We start from the raw sequence: 17,171 nt of genomic DNA, 5'->3' as shown, positions 1-17,171 counted from the left end.
TTAGAATCAAAGGGGGGAATAGGCTCATCATGAATTCCTATCCCTAGGGATTCCTCAAGAGAAACTACCTTACTTTTAACATGATTAAGGTTAGGATTTCTCACATTTTTACTTCCAAAGGCTAGGGATAGAGCCAAATGATGAATGGTGCTCCCCTTAATACCACAACACATAACATAAATAAAGAAATGACAACAATTGGCGAGAACAAAATATGGACTTCTTATTATCACCGCAAATACAGAATTATAAAATTTTGAAATACAATATACAAACCCACATGGGTGCCTTCCTTACAGTAATTTGTAGTGCGGAGCTATGAACTATCATCCAGAGTTGTCCTAGATAATATACATGCATTCCTTAAATAAGCATTTTTACACCATCAGAGAAGTTTCTAGACATCAAACCCTAACCCTTGAGACCGACTAACTCTAAAATTACATATGTAGTTGGCCTGATACACTTTTGGCGCTTATTTTGGAAATTTTTGTTAGCCCAACTTTGGAAGGCCATAACTTTTGAATCGTTTCTCTGATTAGCTATTATAACCACTTTTTAGAATCTAAATCTTCTTATCTACAGGGTTCTGTTGGCATGAGCTCAAGTTAACCCCATTTTGGAGCCCATTTGAGGCCTTGAAGGTCTTCAAAACTGAGCCTGAAATTTTTATACCAAAAATCTGCAATAACTTCATGAATACTCATGATATGGCACTAAGCCTCAACTAGTAGGCTGATATATCTAAGACGAACATCCACCTCTAAAATTAGGACATTTTGAGCTTGTATGACAGACTTACTAAGTAGAAATCTTTCACATGCAACCCTTATTCAAGAAACAAAAAGTAAATATTATTGGGTGATGCAAGATTGCTCTTACACCCATGATGCTCCTGCATCAAACACTAGAGGTAATTTAAGAAGTGACCCCATCACGTCTTAGGTGTTTAGAGGAAAACCAAGATGGTTAACCTCCTCCCTTGCTAGCCATGACAAATCTTCTACTAGCCTCCCTTTCCACTTGATCACGTACTCTTCATAAGTTATGTTCCTTGTACTTTTTCCAGCATGACTATCTAGTATCTCCTCAATCTTCTTTGTAGCTAAACTAGTTGTTTGAATACTTTACTACACTTCTGCAACTTCATCTCCATCACCTCATTCAAAATACTTTGTAAAATCTAAAATGCTAAATATTGGTGAAATATTTGGTTTAGCAGGCAACTCCACTTCATAGGCATTTCCAGAATCATGCCTTTTTACTATCTTGCACGGTCCAAACTTCTTCATTTTCAGCTTATTATATGTACCCACTTGAAATTGCTCCTTTCTCAAATGAACCATGACTTTAACTCCAAACTAAAATTCCTTATACCTCCTTTTCAAATCTACCTTAGCTTTGTACTTTATATTCATCTTAATAATGTTCTTGCTCACCTCCTCGTGGATATTCTTCAAATGTTTAGCAAAATATTCCACTTCAACACTACTTATCTCTCCTTTATCCAAATATCTCAATTTAGAAGTATTAATGGGATTGCTTCCATACACAATTTGGAATGGTGATATACCAATACTTCTATTGACAAAATTATTGTATGCAAATTTTACCTATGGTAAAATTAGATCCCAACCTTTTGGCTTATTTCCAACCAAGCATCTTAGTAAACTCTCCAAACTCCAATTCATAACTTCAATTTGTCCATTAATCTATGGATGATGTGATGAATTGAACTTCAAATCTATCTTTAATTTCTTCCATAGTGTTTGCCAGAAATATTCAACAAACTTGGTATCTTGATCTGAAACTATACTCTTTGGCAGACCATGTAGTCTCACCACTTCTCTGAAAAACAACTCTGCCACATGAGCAACATCACTAGTCTTCTTACAGGGAATGAAATGTATCATCTTTGAAAAAAATTCAACCACCACAAATATTGAATCATGCCCTCATTGTGTCCTTGGTAAACCAAGAACAAAATATATGCTGACATCCTCCCACGGATTCTCTGGTACAGGTAATGGTGGATACAACCCAATATTCTACTTCACGCCTTTTGCCATCTAACATACTCTACAACTCTACATAAACTTCTTTACATCTTATTACAATTATGGCTAGCGATAATTCTCACTGACCAAAGTAATGGTCTTATCTTTACCAAAGTGTCCAACCAACCCTCCACTATGCTTTTTCTTGATGAGATTCTCTCGTGTAGAACTTCTGGGAATGCACAATTGACATCCTTTGAACAACATACCATCTTGGATTATAAAATCTAACCACTTTGTTATGTCAAGTGTAATAGGTTATGTACAAGCTTTCCAAGCTTCGCCAAAATTAGGATCCTCTGGATACAAATTCTTGAGTTCCTTAAACCTAACCACCTCAATTTGCATCTCTATCAACAAAACTTGTCTTCTACTAAGAGCATCTGCAACTCTATTAGACTTCCCACTCCTATGTTTCAAAATAAATGTATCTCTGAAAAAACTCAACCCACTTCAAATTCCTTTGGTTCAATTTTCTTTGACTATTAAAAAATTACAAAACTTGATGATTAGTATACAAAACAAACTCCTTAGGAAAAAGATAGTGTCTCCACTTCTTCAATGCCTAAACTATAGCATAACATTCCTGATCATAAACATAATATTTTCTTTCGACATCATTAAATTTCTCATTGAAATAAGCAACATGTCTACCTTCTTGGCTCAAAATAGCTCCTATTGCATCACCATTAGCATCACAGTCTACTTGAAACACCTTATTAAAATCTGAAGTGCTAAAATAGGCTGCTCTGTAACTTTTCGTTTCAAAAAATTAAAACTCTTACCTACTCCTACAGTCCACTGGAATTCTTTTCTATCCCCTCTCATTATTTCATTCAATGACCCACAAATACTACTAAAATCTCTTATAAACTTTTTGTAAAAACTAGCCAGTCCATGGAAAGATCTTACTTCAGTTGCTCTCCTTGGATTAGGCCATTCAAGGATAGAATTCACTTTCTCAGGGTCCATTTACAAACCTTCTATTGAAACTACAAAGCCCAAGTACATCAACTCTTTCTTAAAAAAATTGCACTTCATCAAATTTATCAATAAATTTTCCTCTCTCAACTTATCAAACACCTTATGAATGTGCATTAAATACTCCTCCAATGTCTTAATAAAGATCAATATACCATCTAGGTAAACAATGACAAACTTACCTAGAAACTCCTTCAGTATCTCATTCATGAGCCTCATAAAAGTGCTCGGTGCATTAGTTAGCCCAAAAGGCATGACTAACCACTTGTACAATCATTCCCTTGTCTTGAAGGTAGTATTCCACTCATCTCCTCCTTTGATGTGAATTTGATGGTACCCACTCTTCATATCCAACTTTGTGAAATTCACAACTCCACTTAAACAGTCCATAATATAATCCATCCTTGGAAATAGAAATTTACACTTGATTGTGATCTTGTTGATAGCTCATGAATTTGTGCGCATCCTTTATTCTCCATTCTTTTTTAGTGCTAAAAACTCTAGTATAGCATGTGGAATCAAACTCTGTCGAATCAACCCTTTTTGTAACAACTCATTAACTTGTATGTTCAACTCTTCACTTTCGTTGGTGTCATTTTGTGCATTGCATTGTTCAGAAAACTAGCTCCTAGGATCAAGTCCATCTGGTGATTGATCTTCCTCACTAGGGGTACTCCATTAGGTACATTATTTGACACAATATTAGGAAACTATCCCATCAAATCTAAAACTTCTACAAGAACCTCCTCTACTTCTTCTTTACCATCTTTTGGGATTACACCAAAACACATATGCTCGCGCTTCATACCTTTGAGAAATTTATTTTCATTCAATAAAATATATTCTGGCAACACTGACACCTTTTCTTCTTTCTCCTTCAATGACTCCAACTTATATTTCACTCCATCCTTTATCAAAGTTTGGGTATTTTCTCTCCCATCGTATACAACATGCCTATCAAACTAACATGGCCTACCCAAAAACATATGACATATCCATAGGTGTGATATCACAAAGTACCTCATCTTGGTAGCTTCCAATCTCGAACTTCACTAGGCACTGCTCATTGACCATGACCTTGTGGTCATCGTACACCCAAGAAATATGGTATAGACACGATCGTTTCTTCCTCTTGATATTTAACTTTGTGACCATATTTTCTGACACTAGATTGTCAATGCTTCCACCATAAATGATCACATTACAACACTTATCTTCACTTGTGCGAAACAAACTCCTCCTTTGATCAAGTTCATTCTCGCCACTCAACAAGACTCTTTGATTAACTAGGAATTCTCCTCTTTCAACATCTTTAGAATGTGATGATTTTTCATCTTCATTAGCATCTACAACTCTAGCATGGCCTTCATTTATTCCATCTATCCTTCCTTAGCATTGGGAAGATTCAAATGCTCTATGCCCTTCTTCTCCATAGGGAAAACATTTTTCACAAAAACTTCCTCTTCTAGATTCTTGCCCTCCTCTTCTTCATCTCTAATCTCTATTGTTTTGATCATGGAAACGATTAGAATCATTTCCCCTCTTGTTTTGAATTTTACTATTAGCCTAATCATTGTTCTTCTGATCATCATTTTGACCTCCATAAGACCATCCACCAAATATTCCACCCTGACCTCTACCATTTTTTTTGTTATCAAAATTTTTGCTCAACTTCTCCCCTACTCTTGGGGTAAACTAGTATGCATCCTCAATACTAGTGATTCAAACCAGATTTAGCTCCTCTTGAATGCTTAGCCTTAACCAATTAAGATAATGAGTAACTTTCTCCTTATTAGCTTCCACATGGCATGTTCTAATGAGAACTCAGTAGAACTCTTCAGTATACTCTTGAACAAATCTTCCTACTTGCTTCAACCCTTTCATTTTCTTTAGCAGATCAAGCTCATAATCCATGGGAATGAATTGTTGCTTCAATTTAGCTATCATCCAGTCCCATATACTAATTTTTTTCCTCTTCTATTTTGCTCCAACTAAATTTCCTACCACCAAATATTTGCATGTCCCTTTAGTTTTGCCTTCACTAACTTGACCCTATTAGGATCCTCAATATCTTCATACTCAAAGTATCCCTCCAATTCATTGATCCAATTGATTAGCTCCTCTAGGTTAATATTTCCTGAAAATGTGTGAACCTCAAACTTATGTCTTTTTCCAATCTTGGGGATGGCCTTGAAAAGCCTTTCTTCTTCTGGGTTTAGAACCACCTCTACTTTAGCATTTTATTCTTCTTTGCCTTCATCCTCAATTTCATCTTGTACGACAAGATTTATTCCTCTATACATTTGTTCTTCCAATGATTGCATATGTCTTTAGAAGACACTAAAACCCTTAGGTGTAACACCGATGACTCTTCTAGCATGCTCTCTTCATGGAGGCATTTTTTGTGCTTCTGTTGAAATGCTCGTGAAAAGTTTCTCACAATCGACGATCTATCTACATACTCAGCCCAAACCATGGTCTTGGTCCAACTACCTCATAGTCAATGATTTGTTTGTTTACACACTCAAGAACTCCTACTCTAATACCACTTGATGAAGGGTGCTCCCCTTAATACCACAAACACATAACATAAACAAAGAAATAACAATAATTGGTGAGAACAAAATGTGGGCTTCTTATTATCATCACAAATGCATAATTACAAAATTTTGAAATACAATATGAAAACCCACATGGGTGCCTTCCTTAGAGTAATTTGCAACTCAGAGCTACAAACTATCACCCAAAGTTGTCATAGACAATGTATAGACATTCCTTAAATAGGCATTTTTATACCACTTGGGAAGTTTCTAGACATAAAACCCTAACCCTTGAGACAAACTAACTCTAAAATTACATATATAGTCGGCCTGATACACCTTTTACACTTATTTTGGAAATTTTGGTCAGCTCAACTTCAAAAGGCCATAACTTTTGAACCATTGCTCCAATTAGCTATTATCATCACTTTTTAGAATTTTCATCTTCTATTCTACATGGCTTGATTGGTGCAAGCTCTAGTTGACCTCATTTCAGAGCCCATTTGAGGCCTCTAAGATCTTCAAATTTGAGCCTGAAGTTTTTATACCAAAACTGTACACCAAAAATATGTAATAACTTCATGAATACTCATGATATGGCACCAAGCTTCAGCTGGTGGGTTCATATATCTAAGATGAACATCCACCCCTAAAATTGGGACATTCTAAGCTTGTATGAATGACTTACTAAGTTGCAAGCCTTCATAGACAACAACTTTGCACTGAGACAACCTTTATTCAAGAAACAAAAAGGAAATATTTTTGGGTGATGCAAGATTTATCTTACACCCAGGATGCTCCTGCATCACAAAACTTTCCCCTTACCTTTTCCTCCAATTAAGGTAGAGGACATTCCAACTATGTTTAGTTTCTTTAGGAGAGAGGTATCCCTAACAACATCCTCAATATCCATATTCCAACCTTCATCTTCAAAATCAACACTACCCTCCCTTTCATCCTTAGACTCATAAATAAAAAGGGATTTTGGATCCTATAGAATATTCTTTGAAATGTTAAAAAATTAAATAATATGAGGCCCTTATGGTGGATTGAGTTTTTCCTAGGGCTTTCTTTGTGATCCATGATACTAGCATTCAAAGAAGAGACTAAATAGAAGGGAAACAATACCTTCACATCATAGCTAAGTGGCTTCACATCATAGAATGGTGTCTGTAAACCCTGATTAAGCTTCCATATAAAGAAAAGTATCCTATAATCACTCTAAGATCCTCACTCTAAGATAATTTGATCTTCTTGGGATCATACAAACTCTTGTAACCTTAACTGATATTTTCTTCTCCTGGACATTCTTGGGAAATCTCTTAATAGTTACTTCCATGAGCTTCTTGTCCCTATAGAACTTCATTTCCTCCAAAGAAATTATTGTAATCTTTGATGTGCCAATATAATGGCCATGCTTATCTATGTTTATGTTGCTTGTTTTTTAAGACTATTATAAGTTTTAAGATGTTCTTAAGGACTCTTTTACTATTGTGGGTCTAAAAATTTGAATAGTATTAACAATGAGTGATGGTCATATAGTTATGGATTTGTATAAATACTATAAGAATACTTGATGTTTTGAATCATAATTATATTTATATTATTCCTTTGTGAATAATTAAAGCATGATGGGTTCACACGACCCAAGTAGTTTATTTTCTATAGCCATGCGATGTATGCATATTTATGAGATTTGAGATTTAATGATGAATGCAATGTGGAAATAAACACATTTACAAATTTTATGCTACTAACCCCTAGCTACAGGAACAGGTCAACAATGATAAACCACTAAGAAAAAAGTCAATGTATCACATCAAATTATTTAACCAAGTCATTCAACATGTAGAGAGAAATAAAGACAACACTAAAGACCCAACTAATTCGCCTACCATTTGGTTGGATCAGTTAGTGATGTTTTAATGTACAATAAATATAGGAATTAGTTATCCTATATTATTTCCTATGGATAAAATGAAGGTTCTTTCTTTCTTATTGAAAATTTTTATCATTCCCACTTTAATATAATAATTGCACCCACTCCTTTTGTAGGAAGTGGTAAACGAGTTAGTTAATTATAGGTTTTAGTATAAATAAGGAGATACTCTTCAAAAGATATATAAGGAGTAGAGGATAAATAATTATGTATCAGATTTATATTGATGTAATTGTTCTCAACAATATGATTTTTAATTTCAAGATATTTAAAGCATATAGTGTGTTAATTATTTGGATTCTTTTACCCAAGGGGGCCTACTTGGAGAGTGATCCTCTAATTTTTACTATGTTCATAGTTGTTGTCTAGTCATGTGTTTGTGCCTATAGTCAATAAAAAATAGCTCTTATATTTGTTCCTACAACCAAGGTTGCAGATTAGTTGTTTCCTAGTAAACATAAACTTAGTTTTTAGATAAATTATGCTTTGGTGAATATGATTTTAATAGGTTTACTTTTACATGATAATTTTCTTATAGTTTTCATTTATTGGGCAAAAGTTAGAATGACTGCAGAGAAGACTTAGTGTAAAGATTATGAAGAGTCATTTCAAGATTATGCCCTTGCATTAACATATTAAATGGAACTTTTCCTTGGAATGAATATTTGTTCAATATAGATGTCCAAACTATGTTGTACCTAGTTATTAATGTTGACATAAAGGTCAATTTGTCTATTTATGACTCAACACTTAATATGTTGGTTACTTTGCTATCAAGCTCTACAGTTACTACCGAGCTTATTATTCATCCGACAATGTTAACCAAGTGTTTCAGTTGCTATCGAGCTAAACAATTAGTTTATAGTTCATGCCAAGCTACATAGTGTTTACCGAGCAGTTGAGATAGTTTGCAGTATAGCCCAAGCATAGCAGTGTCTACTGAGCTATCTAGTATAAGTGATGAAGACTCTAGTGTTAACTGAGCTCTATAGTGTCTACCAATCTTTAGTATTAACAAAGTGAATCTAATGTTGACCGAGTCATGTAGCATCAACCGAGTGATTCAGTTGCTACCAATTTTCTCAATGTTCTCCAAGTCACATAGTGTTAATCAAGTTTGAGCTACTCAAAAGTGATCAGTATGGACTGAGCTTCAACTTCAATCAAGTGCCAGAGTTTTTTGAGCATTGATAGTGTTTTTCGAGTATCATAACATCACCAAGTTTTTCTTTAGAACCTAAGTTATAACAGTTAGGCCGACTTTGTGAATTATGATGAAATTGGTATTGTAGTCGACTCTAGTAAGTAGTTATTTGGATTGATATATATGTAACGCATTGTATCATATCAAAGTATGTAATTGAGAAGGAATATGAAGTTCATGAGTGTGAAGTAATGAAGGTTACAAGTAGTATAAGGGACAATAGAGATTTATCTATCATAGTTAGGTGATCATTACAATACAAAGAATCTCATTCAGTAAATCAAAGTTGCAAATTAGAGATAAGCCACTAATTTATCCTAACAGGTGCATCAGTCAAATCCTTTAATTGGGTGGACTTAATAGTCTTTTGCTAAATCTCCTAATAGAGTCCATATTTCATTGTATTTTTGTAAATCTTTTAACAAGGTGGACCTAACAGTCCTTATTGATCCTAACAGGGTAGATCACCAAAAGTGATTAATTGTAAGCCTTAACATATTAATTTTATACTATAGTACTAAAGCTTGTGGGTATCATCCCCACCCTAGTTTTACTTTCTAATTAAAAGGTTTATGGGTCACCATATCTTGTGTCAAAGTGTTATGAATGTTTTATTGGTTTCATTCTTTCATGCATGTAGTTAGATCAGAATAATTAATGAAGGATTAATTGGAGAGGTAAGATAAAGTTTCCTTGGTTTCTGATTCACCCCTCCCCTCCTAGTAACCTAGCCTATCTTATATTTCTAACAATTGGTATTAGAGCATTTGGTTCTCATAGAATAAGTTTAACAACTTGAGATAAGATCATAGGCAATGGAGGTATACAGGCGAGATAAGGCTATCGAGAATGAAAATTTAAATCTAGAATTGGCCATTGGACAACTCAAGAAAGCAAAGGAGCAACTCTCTCAATCATTGAAAAGAAGGAAAGATCTTGCAGCACAAATGGATGACAATCTCTACATTGAAGAAAGAATTTAAGACTTATGTCCAAAAAGAAATTCAAATGAAGCTGATGTAGCAATCAAAGACCTATTAGTGAAGAATTAACAATCTTTAGGAAGAAGTTAGAAAGCTGAAAGGAGAGAAAGAAATCCAATTAGTTAGATTATGTGAAGTCATGGAAGAAAAAGACAAAGCCAAAGAAGTGACAGGAGAAAAGGACAATGAAATTCAACAACTATCTCTTTAGCAAACAAACTTTATTGATCAACTCAATGATGCAAATCAACAGCTTATCAATCTAAGGACAAAGAATACAAGACTATAGAATGATCTCAATATTGAAAAGTAAACCAATGAAAGAATGATGAAATCTCAAGAAAATATGCACCAATTGAGTAAGAAAAATCAATATAGACAGAAAGGCAAAGTTGGATTAGGATATATAGAAGAAGGTGAATCATCTCAACAAGGAGCTCAAAAGAACAAAAGACCTACTTGCAATCATTGTGGTAAGATAAATCATACATTAAACAAATGTTGGATCAATGGAAAAGCAAAATTCAATAGAAAGTATTACAGTTGCAACAAGCATGGACATAGAGCAAGTGAATGCACAAAGAAACCTAAATTTGAAGTCAAGTGTCACAATTGCAATAAACAAGGACATAAATCTTCAGAGTGTAAGACCAAAAAGTGGAACTCAAAGTAACAAATTATGAAAGCAATATTTGGATGAGATTACAACACATGTTGTAGATGTCACTACTATGGTGAGTTTTGGAACATTGGAGAAAACTATGTGAAACATCACATGAGGAAAACAGATACTGCAAAAAGATGTTTTATTTTTATAGAACTTGGACACCTTGCCAAGAACTATATGAACACAAGTAGAATTGAAGATGAAAAGAAGGCCAAAGTTGACAATATCAGAAAACAAATGAGGTAGCAATGGGTGCAAAAATCTTCAAAGAATGCAAACCAAAGTCCTAAAATCATTGACACCCAAAACGTATTGGGTGGCCCAACCGTTTCAACCTTGTTCCTATGGAGATCATTGGAGCTATGATTCAAAAGAATTCATCTAACACCAGTTCCAACTAGCAAGCAAAAAGATCCATATCAACATTCAAGATGCACAAGGATTATTGAGTGAAACTCAAGACCTTACCGAGCAAGGCTAGGTTACATATATTTTCAGGATGCAAACACTAAGTTGGTGACTCTACTGAGTACCAAGTTTAGACTAAATGGTGGTAATCTTACCGAGTTCTTTGAGTTGGTAGTTCCTATTGAGTTAGGAGACCTTACTGAGTTGAAGGTGTCTTCCAAGCATTAAAGACCAAACCGAGTGGAGGATAACTTTTCATCGAGCAAGTATGCATACAAAGCATTAATGATGATCAAAAAGAAGAACTTCGTTAAAGGGAAGGAATCAATTGTATTGTTTCACCATGAATTTTTAGAGCACAGAGTGAAGAGTGAATTTAGAGCCTCTGAGCGATTTAAGCAGTTGTTGTTAAAGATTCTCTCATATTCAAAACCCTACCAAGCGATAGCATCTTCAAGCAACAAAGTCAAGAAAGGTTCGAAAATGCTGGTTCATGGAGTGGATTGTAAAGCTCCCACATTCAAACTAAGTTCGACAATTGCAGAGACACTAGATGCCACTGGAGTGTAATCTCAAATTCCACCGAAGGTACTTCTTGTCCATGATATTTGTTCATTATATCATTGTTCTATTTAGGAGCTTGGAACCCTAGAGATGAATGAAGCATTCAATGAATAATGTGTGGATGGCATTCTCAAATCAGAGAATAAACATTTGAAGATAAAGGGTTTAATACATATTCTGCATATGCCAAAGGATTTTCAAGCGAAATGGATAAGATTTATCCTGAGTCATGTTCACAATGGACATTATGATTAGATCATCCCATTCCAATAACCAAGAAGATGATACATAAGATCACTGGATTGCCCATGTTGAATAAAGAAAGGACCTTACCAAGTTCTTGTTGGATCAATTCAATAAGAACATGGAGAACATCCAAGTGTCAAAGAAAAATCTATGTAAGTTTGGTTCTCCCTTGACATGTTTATTATTTTATGTTAAGAAGTTTTTCCCTTCTAAAGGATCTTTAGTATGGAAGAAAGATACTCTAGTGCTATACCAAATCAATGAATTCATAATAGAAATGGGTGAAAATTTTGACAACATTATGGAGAACTATTTTGAAATATTTAAGGAGAAAATGCAGAGCAGATTTAGGATTCCCAGGAAGCTTGTAGAAGATTATGATGATGATATCTATTTTACGATTGATTGTGACATGATTCACATTTAGGCAGTTAGACATAGAGTGGCATGGGTTAAGCCTCTGGAATGTGAGGTTAACATTGATGACACTAAAGATATCATTGAAGCTCTAGTGAATGAACCTGTGGATGCTAAAGCTACATATTTTGGCACTTGTGATGAGGCTAAGGCCAGATTTGAGCTTGAGATCAAGCTACCTCGAGTAGTGAATAGAGGAAAGAAAGGATAGAGAAAATAATCAAGAATACCAAGTCATCTAGCTCTCTCATGATTGCTGAGGGTAAAGGAGATGATGTAGAAGATGAAGATGAAGAGGATGAAGCAGAGGAAATTGAATCTAGGAAGTGGAGCCTCCCAAGAAGAAAGGGAAGGTTATTATAACCAAACCTACTAAGTCCTCCCTATAGTGTTTACAAGAAGATTAGCAAAGTCCAAAAAGAAGCTAAAGTTGGGTGAAGACGAAGCTGAACAAATTATCTTTGAGAGGTTTGCACCTACCCTTCAAGAAAAAATGAAGAAGATGGAAGAAGGAGCAAGTATGGCATGTTTTAAGTCTCTTAAGTATGAGACTGGGAATGAAGAAGAGAAAAAGTAGATTGAGGATACCCTTATGGAAAAATTGGGTAAGTGGAAATACTCACCTTATGAGCTTTCATAACATATTCTTGATGAACTTTTGAAGGCATTTAAACCTAGATGGGACAATGCAATGAAGAATGCTAAGGACATCTGTGAACAAACCTTGAGACAACTTATGTCAAGTCTTAGTGAGAAAGAGGTGAAGTAATCTTTGAAGAAGAATGAGAAGAAGCTCACTCTCAAATTCAATACATGTCTGATACTTCTCAAAGACATTGAATCTATGGTGAAGTCTACTACTACCACATGGAAAAATATCTATGGTTTACACAAACCCAGTGACTTTGTTGTGCATGTTGATGACAAAGATGGTGGAGATGAGGATGTAGAAGAAGAAGTAGAAATAAAGGATGATGAGATAGATGATTTTGATCTTGATGATGAGGAGGAAGAATAGGAAGCCACTAGAGGAAGCCTTCCAGAAATACAGAGTATTAAAGAATTTGATGCAGTGAAGATTGTAGCACAAATTATGACTTCATTTCCTTATTCTCTGAGCAAAGCCTTAGTGCAATCAGGCTCAGAGAAGGCTTCTGTCAAGTTGGTTGTGGTTACCACTGGATTACCTCACACCCAACCAATCTTTGGATTTGTACTGCCAAGTGTTTCATTGACTGAAGTGCCCAACACTTCATCTACCGAGCAACTAGTCCATCCAACATCAGGTTCTAATGAGCAACAACTAGGTACAACAAGTATTCCATCTTTCATTACATTTATTGTTATTCCATCTATTTCTACTATTGTCTTAATATCAATGTATCCACATCTAGTGCAATGATAGTTGAGACTCAGTCTCTACTGAGCATTGAAGTTCTCAATAAAGGAAAATAAATTGTTTCATCAATAATTTCAAAGGAAAAGGTTAAAGAGGAACAAATTGATTTGGATGAGGACATTGTTATTCCAAGTTGGGATATCTCTATCCTCACTCCTGATCAAATGGATACCCTGGGAGAACTTTTGAAGAAAAGGGATAAGCAACATAAGCTTAGAGAAGAGCAAAAGAAGAAAAATTAAGTCCTTGAGGACATAAAGAGCATATTTATTGATGCTCTAAATATTGAGGTTGATGAGAAATGACCTATTCTGGATTAGTTAGCTGAAATTGTCCACAACTATAATGAGGAAATGAATGGACAAGAAAAACTATTATAGAGAGCTGAAAGAAATTTTGAAAATAAAGTGTTGGAGCAAGTAGTATTGAACATTGCTATAGATCAAGCAAAACTATCTAACATTCTTGCTACACTAGAAACATCTATCAATAATGTTATTTATTTGTTTGTCAAATTGAGTGATACATCTATCTTCACAAAGGATATCAAGGATAAATTATCCAAGATAGATGAGGATTTGAAGGCAAGTGCATGCCAACTGTCACTTGATATGAGTTATAGTTCTGCACACTTCACAAAGATCAAATATCTAACAAATCTCTAGGTAGAATTATTGAGGGAACAAGCCAAAATCAGGGCCACACTTGTAGAAATTTAGGGCATGATTCTTCCAAACATGGATGAACTGCAAAAGCACATTGCACATGCAAAGACTCTCATGCATGATAACCGTTGGTGTTTTTACACTACCAAGTAATAAGGATACCTAATACCAAGATGGTGAAGATTAAAATAACCTAAGTATTAGCTACTTCCATGATTAGTTAGAAAGTCTTCAGATCTGGATGCAACTTCAACAAAATCATATAAGATTTTGTACTTTTTTGGCTTTGCAAAACCAAGGTGGGTGCTCCTTAGGGATAAAAGATTTCAAAGCTTGGTACTACATTCACATTTCATTAGTTTCATACATTTTATAACATTATTAATTCCCTATAGCAGATTGGTCACAATTCTTCTCAAATCTACAAATAATTCTGGGCAATAACAGCTAACTAAGACTATGAGGTTAAATGTAAACAAGTATTGACCAGTTATGACATTTTTCATACATTTAAAATAAAATTGATATTTATTTTTTTAGATTTTTGCTTGACATCTATCTATGATCTTTTCATATGCTTAGCTGAAATAATTGATCAGTGCCTCATCCATTGGGATTCAAAGTCTATCTAATTTCTTGACCTAATTGAGTGCATTACAATCAATATCATCAACGATTTTCCCTAAAACTCATTCTTACATAAATCCTTCTTAATGCCTAGAGATCCTATCACATTCATTGAAGCGTTTACTCAATTCATTGAATCAAAGCAATAATGAATTGACATACAACTTATCCTAGTTGCATTAAATTGAACAAGCTTTGCTAATACAATCTCAAAATAACCTAGTCAATAAAAATGGAGACAAGATTCAGAGAGAAAAGATATGGGGATAGTTCATCTTTGATTTAATTCTCTTTGAAAATTATGTAACATTGGATAATACTCAAAACAACTCAAAACAAGATACCATGATCCTAGAAAATTAATGTATTCTTAGAATTGCAGAGAAAATACATCAAAGAGTTGACATCAAGAAAATTGGACCGAAATAGACTAGCAGAACTAAAAGTTATACAATAAATCGGACACCTTCTCTAGCCTTAGAATCTCACTTATATAGTGTGAGATGAAACAAGCTTTAGGCTTAGCGAGTACTAATAGTTGTCCTTAAGACATAAAGATATCTACAATGCTACTATCACAAAAGACAAAAACTAGTGCAACAAAAAGATTTCACATCATGAATATTCCTTTGTGGGACCACTTTCCGCTACACTTTTTGTTGCTAAGAGGTTCATGATTGGCTTTGAGGTTGTTGGCATTCCTCAAAGGGTGTAACCAATGGAGTTTCTTGTGATGGACATGGTTATGATGTTTGTAAAGTTACTTCAATTCAAGGATCTCCATACACGTCATCATGCACTATTAAAACAATGGTTATGTCTGATTCTCTTGTTACCATGTCATCAGTTTGGAAAATTGTGCAAATTACTCCAGTTGATTGTTCCTCTTTGTCTTCTTCTGCTCGAACTGATGTATCAATTGCTTGCATCTCATCTTGGTTTGTTTCCTCCTCAATAGTTTTTCCAATCACTAACTATTTTGAGTGCACAAAATCTTCCATCCATTTATTAAAATTGTGTCATCTAGCCAATCAAAACTCAAAACTTCTCATTGCTTTTTGATCACAAAATCTCCTATCTTATTGATTTCAACAAAATCTTCTCTAATAGAATTATAGAATAATTGCACCTTAACAATTTCTTCAGTTGTCATTACCCATAACACATGCCCTTTTTCACTTATAACCCCATTTATTCTAAGGCACAATAAATCATCTAATTCTTTGCCCTATTCCTCCTTTTTCTTTTAGTTTATCTATTTTTTTAAGTGCATGGGGAAAAGTTCAAATTTTTCAGCAAGATGTTTTGAAAAAAAATTATTATCTTCTTTTGTACTGCAACCCTTTTCTCATCAAAATCAGACAGATCATTAGCCACATCAAAGGTTTTTTCTGTCTTTTCACAAGATAGACTAATAACCGAAATCAACAAAAGGGTGATATTCTTGTCCCTACTACCCCATTTACTCGTGATTGGCTTTAAAGTATCTTCACCATTCTTTATTTTAGTCCACATGTCCATTATTTGTACCAGTTGTTCATAAAATGTTGGTCATTCAATCTTATCTACTAGATATAAGATTGTCTTCCTGATTTTGTCCTCATATAAGTCATTTTATTCTACATGCAAGGCCCAAAGTTCATTCTTTTCTTCTTCAAATTCCTCAATAGTATAAAATTTTGACCTCTGTATATGGTAATTCTACTAAGGGAGTTGACTTGAATGGCTCAATTGGGGGGTAGGGATAAGTAATTCATGGCCGACTAGATTCTCCCACTTTTCTCTTTCCCAGTTGCTTATCCATTTGGGCTACCTAAGCCTCTAATTGATGTATCTTATTTCCCCTTCATATGCTTTCAACATTTCTTCAAATTTAGCATTGAGCTCCAGGAATTTGTTTTTATCCTTTTTAGCAACCACAACCCTAAAGTCCATCATTTCCTTAGTCATTTTGGATACTTTCTCACTGTCTACCTCCTCTGCTCTATACACCATGAGGCTACTTGTATGCTTAACACTTGAAACTTCATGTATTCTAGTCTTGTCCCTTTTTTCAATGGACCATATCACCAATGCCTGGAGATCATTATTATATTTCAATCCTTTGTGTGCCTATAGGATGTGTTCCTCAGTTTTAAACTGAGTGTCTTTTGCTTTCCTGACATAATAAAAAATCATAGCATTGGCTATGTCCCATTCAAGCAAGATTAAAATTCCTGAGTCCTTTAATAATTGTCGTCCCCCTTCAGGGGTTATTTGTGCAAATTCCTACATGAAGTTAGCTTTAACTTCCTCTTCAATTTTAGAGTCCATTTTACTAGTTTGCTCTGATTTTATTAGCTTACACTTATTCTCAAAATTATCAATGTTTCTTCCTCCTAAGAATTGGGCAAAAGCTCTAGATTTCACAAAAATTTCATCATCAATAAATTTGTTGGCAGCCTGTGCTATCACAGGATCTATTTCCTTACCTT

Source organism: Cupressus sempervirens, chromosome 3, assembly GCF_028749045.1.
Source record: "Cupressus sempervirens isolate cs-2001-9-10 chromosome 3, ASM2874904v1, whole genome shotgun sequence".
Classification (NCBI taxonomy): domain Eukaryota; kingdom Viridiplantae; phylum Streptophyta; class Pinopsida; order Cupressales; family Cupressaceae; genus Cupressus; species Cupressus sempervirens.
Note: the sequence above shows the minus strand (reverse complement) of the source record.